The sequence below is a fragment of the Dama dama genome, unplaced genomic scaffold (genome assembly GCF_033118175.1).
Source record: "Dama dama isolate Ldn47 unplaced genomic scaffold, ASM3311817v1 ptg000096l, whole genome shotgun sequence".
Lineage (NCBI taxonomy): Eukaryota > Metazoa > Chordata > Mammalia > Artiodactyla > Cervidae > Dama > Dama dama.
Window position 1 is genome coordinate 2,822,920 of NW_026870910.1, and position 7,183 is coordinate 2,830,102.

Consider the following 7,183-nt stretch of genomic DNA (forward strand, 5'->3'; position numbering starts at 1 on the left):
TTGAAAAACATGAAGAGCCTGAAAAGGTGTGAAAAATATGAAGAGCTTCAAAAGGTGTGAATTATATCAGGAGCATGAAAAGTTCTGAAAATTAGGAGGACCATGAAGCGGTGTTCAAAAACATAAAGAGCCTGAAAATGTGTGAAAAATATGAAGAGCTTCAAAAGATGTCAAAAATATGAGGAGCATGAAACATTCTGAAAAATAGGAGGAGTATGAAGCGGTGTTGAAAAACATGAAGAGCCTGAAAATGTGTGAAAAATATATAGACCTTCAAAAGTTGTCAAAAATATGAGGAGCATGAAACGGACTGAAAAATAGGAGGAGCATGAAGCAGTGTTGAAAAACATGAAGAGCCTGAAAACGTGTGAAAAATATGAAGAGCTTCAAAAGTTTTGAAAAATAAGAAGAGCTTCAAAAGGTGTCAAAACTGAGATCTGCATGAAATGGTCTGAAAAATAGGAGGAGCATGAAGTGGTGTTGAAAAAAATGAAGAGCCTGAAAAGGTGTGAATTATACGAAGAGCTTCAAAAGGTGTCAAAATTAGGAGGAGCATGAAACGGTCTGCAAACCTGGAGGAGGATGAGGTGGTGTTGAAAAACATGAAGAGCCTGAAAAGGTGTGAAAAACATGAAGAGCCTGAAAAGGTGTGAAAAATATGAAGAGCTTCAAAAGGTGTAAAAAATGAGATGAGCATGAAACCGTCTGAAAAATAGGAGGAGCATGAAGTGGTGTTGAAAAAAATGAAGAGCCTGAAAAGGTGTGAAACATATGAAGAGCTTCAAAAGGTGTCAAAATTATGAGGAGCATGAAGCGGCCTGAAAAATTGGAGGAGCATGTACCGGTGTTCAAAAATATGAAGAGCATGAAAAGTTGTGAAAAATATGAAGAGCTTCAAAAGGTGTCAAAAATATGAGGAGCATGAAAGGGTCTGAAAAATAGGAGGAGCATGAAACGGTGATCAAAATCATGAAGAGCCGGAAAAGGTGTGAAAAATATGAAGAGCTTCAAAAGGTGTGAAATACATGAGGAGTTTGAAACGGGCTGAAAAATAGGAGAAGCATGAAGTTGTGTGGAAAAATATGAAGAGCCTGAAAAGGTGTGGAAAATATGAAGAGCTTCAAAAGGTGTGAAATACATGAGGAGCATGAAACTCTCTGAAAAATAGAAGGAGCATGAAGCGGTGTTCAAACATGAAGAGCCTGAAAAGGTGTGAAAAATATGAAGAGCTTCATACGGTGTCAAATATATGAGGAGCATGAAACGGTCTGAAAAATAGGAGGAGCAAGAAGCTGTGTTCAAAAACATCAAGAGCCTGAAAAGGTCTGAAAAATATGAAGAGCTTGAAAGGTGTGAAATATATGAAGAGCTTCAAAAGGTGTCAAAAATGAAATGAGCATGAAACGGTGTGAAAAATAGGAGGAGCATGAAGCGGTTTTGAAAAAAACGAAGAGGCTGAAAAGGTGTGAAATATATGAAGAGCTTCAAAAGGTGTGAAAAATATGAGGAGCATGAAACGGTCTGAAAAGCAGAAGCGGCATGAAATGGTGTTCAAAAACATGAAGAGCCTGAAAAGGTGTGAAAAATATGAAGAGCTTCAAAAGGTGTGAAATACATGAGGAGCATGAAACGGTCTGAAAAATAGGAGAAGCATGAAGTGGTGTTGAAAAACATGAAGAGCCTGAAAAGGAGTGAAAAATATGAAGAGCTTCAAAAGGTGTCAAACATATGAAGAACATGAAACGGTCTGAAAAATAGGAGGAACATGAAGCAGTGTTCAAAAACATGAAGAGCCTGAAAAGGTGTGAAAAATATGAAGAGATTCAAAAGTTTAAAATATATGAGGAGCATGAAACGTTCTGAAAAATAGAAGCAGCATAAAACGGTGTTGAAAAACATGAAGAGCCTGAAAAGGTGAGAAAAATACGAAGAGCTTCAAAAGGTGTGAAAAATATGAAGAGCTTCAAAAGGTGTCAAAAATACGAGGAGCATGAAAAGGTCGGAAAAATACGAGGAGCATGAAGTGGTGTTGAAAATCATGAAGAGCCTGAAAAGATGTGAAAAATATGAAGAGCTTCAAAAGGTGTCAAAAATATGAGGAGCATGAAACGGTCTGAAAAACAGGAGAAGCATGAAGCGGTGTTGAAAAACATGAAGAGCCTGAAAAGGTACAAAAATATGAAGAGCTTCAAAAGGTGTAAAAAATACGAAGAGCTTCAAAAGGTGTCAAAAATGAGATGAGCATGAAACGGTCTGAAAAATAGGAGGAGCATGAAGTGGTGGTGAAAAACATAAAGAGCCTGAAAATGTGTAAAAAATATGAAGAGCTTCAAAAGGTGTGAAAAGTATGAGGAGCATGAAGCGGTGTTCAAAAACATGAAGAGCCTGAAAATGTGTGAAAAATATGAAGAGACAGAAAAAGTGTCAAAAATATGAGGAGCATGAAACGTTCTGAAAAATACGATAAGCATGATAAGGTGTTGAAAAACATGAAGAGCCTGAAAAGGTGTAAAAAATATGAAGAGCTTCAAAATGTTTCAAAATTATGAGGGGCATGAACGGTCTGAAAAATAGGAGGAGCATGAAGTGGTGGTGAAAAATATGAAGAGCTCAAACGGTGTGAAAAATATGAAGAGCTTCAAAAGGTGTCAAAAAAGAGATGAGCATGAAATGGTCTGAAAAATAGGAGGAGCATGAAGCGGTGTTGAAAATCATGAAGAGCCTGAAAAGGTGTGAAATATACGAAGAGCTTCAAAAGGTGTCAAATATATGAGGAACATGAAACGGTCTGAAAAATAGGAGGAGCATGAAGCGGTGTTGAAAATCATGAAGAGCCTGAAAAGGTGTGAAAAATATAAGAGCTTCAAAAATTGTGAAAAATATGAAGAGCTTCAAAAGGTGTCAAAAATATGAGGAGAATGAAACGGTCTGAAAAATAGGAGGAGCATGAAGTCATGTTGAAAAACATGAATAGCCTGAAAATGTGTGAAAAATACGAAGAGCTTCAAATGGTGTCACAAATAAGAGGAGCATGAAACGGTCTGAAATATATGAGGAGCATGAAGCGGTGTTCAAAAACATGAAGAGCCCGAAAATGTGTGAAAAATACGAAGAGCTTCAAAAGATGTGAAATACATGATGAGCATGAAACTGTCTGAAAAATAGGAGGAGCATGACGCGCTGTTCAAAAACATGAAGAGCTTGAAAAGGTGTAAAAAATATGAAGAGCTTCAAAAGGTGTGAAAACAATGAGGAGCATGAAACGGTCTGAAAAAGAGAAGGAGCATGAAGCATTGATGAAAAACATTAAGAGCCTGAAAACGTGTGAAAAATATGAAGAGCTTCAAAAGGTGTGAAATACATGAGGAGCATGAAACGGTCTGAAAAATAGGAGGATCATGAAGCGGTGTTGAAAAACATAAAGAGCCTGAAAAGGTGTGAAAAATTTGAAGAGCATCAAAAGCTTTCAAAAATATGAGGAGCATGATACGCTCTGAAAAATAGGAGCAGCATGAAGCGGTGTTGAAAAACATGAAGAGCCTGAAAACGTGTGAAAAATATGAAGAGCTTCAAAAGGTGTGAAAAGTATGAGGAGCATGAAGCGGTGTTCAAAAACACGAAGAGCCTGAAAACGTGTGAAAATATGAAGAGCTTCAAAAGGTGTCAAAAATATGAGGGACATGAACGGTCTTAAAAACAGGAGGAGGATGAAGTGGTGTTGAAAAACATGAAGAGCCTGAAAAGGTGTAAAAAATATGAAGAGCTTCAAAATGTTTCCAAATTATGAGGGGCATGAACGGTCTGAAAAATAGGAGGAGCATAAAGCAGTGTTGAAAAATATGAAGAGCTCAAAAGGTGTGAAAAATATGAAGAGCTTCAAAAGGTGTCAAAAAAGAGATGAGCATGAAATGGTCTGAAAAATAGGAGGAGCATGAAGCGGTGTTGAAAAACATGAAGAGCCTGAAAATGTGTGAAAAATACGAAGAGCTTCAAAAGGTGTGAAATACATGATGAGCATGAAACTGTCTGAAAAATAGGAGGAGCATGAAGCGCTGTTCAAAAACATGAAGAGCTTGAAAAGGTGAAAAAAATATGAAGAGCTTCAAAAGGTGTGAAAAATATGAGGAGCATGAAACGGTCTGAAAAAGAGAAGGAGCAAGAAGCATTGATGAAAAACATGAAAAGCCTGAAAACGTGTGAAAAATATGAAGAGCTTCAAAAGGTGTGAAATACATGAGGAGCATGAAACGGTCTGAAAAACAGGAGAAGCATGAAGCGGTGTTGAAAAACATGAAGAGCCTGATAAGTTATAAAAATATGAAGAGCTTCAAAAGGTGTAAAAAATACGAAGAGCTTCAAAAGGTGTCAAAAATGAGATGAGCATGAAACGGTCTGAAAAATACGAGGAGCATGAAGTGGTGTTGAAAATCATGAAGAGCCTGAAAAGATGTGAAAAATATGAAGAGCTTCAAAAGGTGTCTAAAATATGAGGAGCATGAAACGGTCTGAAAAACAGGAGAAGCATGAAGCGGTGTTGAAAAACATGAAGAGCCTGATAAGTTATAAAAATATGAAGAGCTTCAAAAGGTGTAAAAAATACGAAGAGATTCAAAAGGTGTCAAAAATGAGATGAGCATGAAACGGTCTGAAAAATACGAGGAGCATGAAGTGGTGTTGAAAATCATGAAGAGCCTGAAAAGATGTGAAAAATATGAAGAGCTTCAAAAGGTGTCTAAAATATGAGGAGCATGAAACGGTCTGAAAAACAGGAGAAGCATGAAGCGGTGTTGAAAAACATGAAGAGCCTGAAAAGGTATAAAAATATGAAGAGCTTCAAAAGGTGTAAAAAATACGAAGAGCTTCAAAAGGTGTCAAAAATGAGATAAGCATGAAACGGTCTGAAAAATAGGAGGAGCATGAAGCGGTGGTGAAAAACATAAAGAGCCTGAAAATGTGTGAAAAATATGAAGAGCTTCAAAAGGTGTGAAAAGTATGAGGAGCATGAAGCGGTGTTCAAAAACATGAAGAGCCTGAAAATGTGTGAAAAATATGATGAGACTGAAAACGTGTCAAAAATATGAGGAGCATGAAACGTTCTGAAAAATAAGATGAGCATGATAAGGTGTTGAAAAACATGAAGAGCCTGAAAAAGTGTGAAAATATGAAGAGCTTCAAAAGGTGTCAAAAATATGAGGGACATGAAAGGTCTTAAAAACAGGAGGAGGATGAAGTGGTGTTGAAAAACATGAAGAGCCTGAAAAGGTGTAAAAAATATGAAGAGCTTCAAAATGTTTCAAAATTATGAGAGGCATGAACGGTATGAAAAACAGGAGGAGCATAAAGCAGTGTTGAAAAATATGAAGAGCTCAAAAGGTGTGAAAAATATGAAGAACTTCAAAAGGTGTCAAAAAAGAGATGAGGATGAAATGGTCTGAAAAATAGGAGGAGCATGAAGCGGTGTTGAAAAACATGAAGAGCCTGAAAAGGTGTGAAATATATGAAGAGCTTCAAAAGGTGTCAAATATATGAGGAACATGAAACGGTCTGAAAAATAGGAGGAGCATGAAGCGGTGTTGAAAATCATGAAGAGCCTGAAAAGGTGTGAAAAATATAAGAGCTTCAAAAGTTGTGAAAAATATAAAGAGCTTCAAAAGGTGTCAAAAATATGAGGAGCATGAAACGGTCTGAAAAATAGGAGGAGCATGAAACGTTGTTGAAAAACATGAAGAGCTTGAAAACGTGTGAAAAATACGAAGAGTTTCAAAAGATGTGGAAAATAAGAAGAGCTTCAAAAGGTGTCAAAAATGAGATGAGCATGAAACGGTCTGAAAAATAGGAGGAGCACGAAGTAGTGTTGCATGAAGCGCCTGAAAAGGTGTTAGAAATATGAAGAGCTTCAAATGTTGTCAAGAATATGAGGAGCATGAAACTGTCTGCAAAATGGGAGGAGCATGAAGTGGTGTTGAAAAACATGGTGAGTCTGAAAATGTGTGAATAATATGAAGAGCTACAAAAGGTGTCAAAAATATGAGGAGCATGAAACGGTCTGATAATTAGGAGGAGCATGAAGTGGTGTTTAAAAACATGAAGAGCCTGAAAAGGTGTGAAAAATATGAAGAGCTTAAAAACGTATGAAATATATGAGGAGCATTATACGGTCTGAAAAGTAGGAGGAGCATGAAAGGGTGTTCAAAAACATGAAGAGACTGAAAAGGTGTGAAAAATATGAAGAGCTTCAAAAGATGTGAAATACATGAGGAGCATTAAACGGTCTGAAAAATATGAGGAGCATGAAACGGTGTTCAAAAACATGAAGAGCCTGAAAAGGTGTGAAAAATATGAAGAGGTTGAAAATGTGCGAAAAATATGAGGAGCATTAAACGGTCTGAAAATTAGGAGGAGCATGAAGCGGTGTTGAAAAACATGAAGATCCTGAAAAGTTCTGAAAAATATGAAGAGCTTCAAAAGGTGTGAAATGCATGAAGAGAATGAAACGGTCTGAAAAATAGGAGGAGCATGAAACATTTTTCAAAAACATGAAGAGCCTGAAAATGTGTGAAAAATATGAAGAGCTTCAAAAGGTGTCAAAAATACGAGGGACATTAAAGGTCTTAAAAACAGGAGGAGGATGAAGTGGTGTTGAAAAACATGAAGAGCTTCAAAAGGTGTGAAAAATAGGAAGAGCTTCAAAAGGTGTCACAAATATGAGGAGCATGAAACGGTCTGAAAAATAGGAGGAGCATGAAGCGCTGTTGAAAAACATGAAGAACCTGAAAAGGTGTGAAAAATATGAAGAGCTTCAAAACGTGTCAAAATATGAGGAGCATGAAACGGTCTGAAAATAGGACGAGCATGAAGCGGTGTTCAAAAAGATGAAGAGCCTGAAATGGTGTGAAAAATATGAAGAGCTTCAAAATGTGTCAAAAATATGACGAGCATGAAACCCTCTTAAAAATAGGAGGAGGATGAAGCGGTGTTCAAAAACATGAAGAGCCTGAAAAGGTGTGAAAAATATGAAGAGCTTCAAAAGGTGTGAAAAATATGAAGAGCTTCAAAAGGTGTAAAAAATAGGAGGAGCATGAAACGGGTTGAAAAATAGGAGGAGCATGAACCGGTGTTCAAAAACATAAAGAGCATGAAAACGTGTGATAAACATGAAGAGCTTCATAAGTTGTCAAATTTA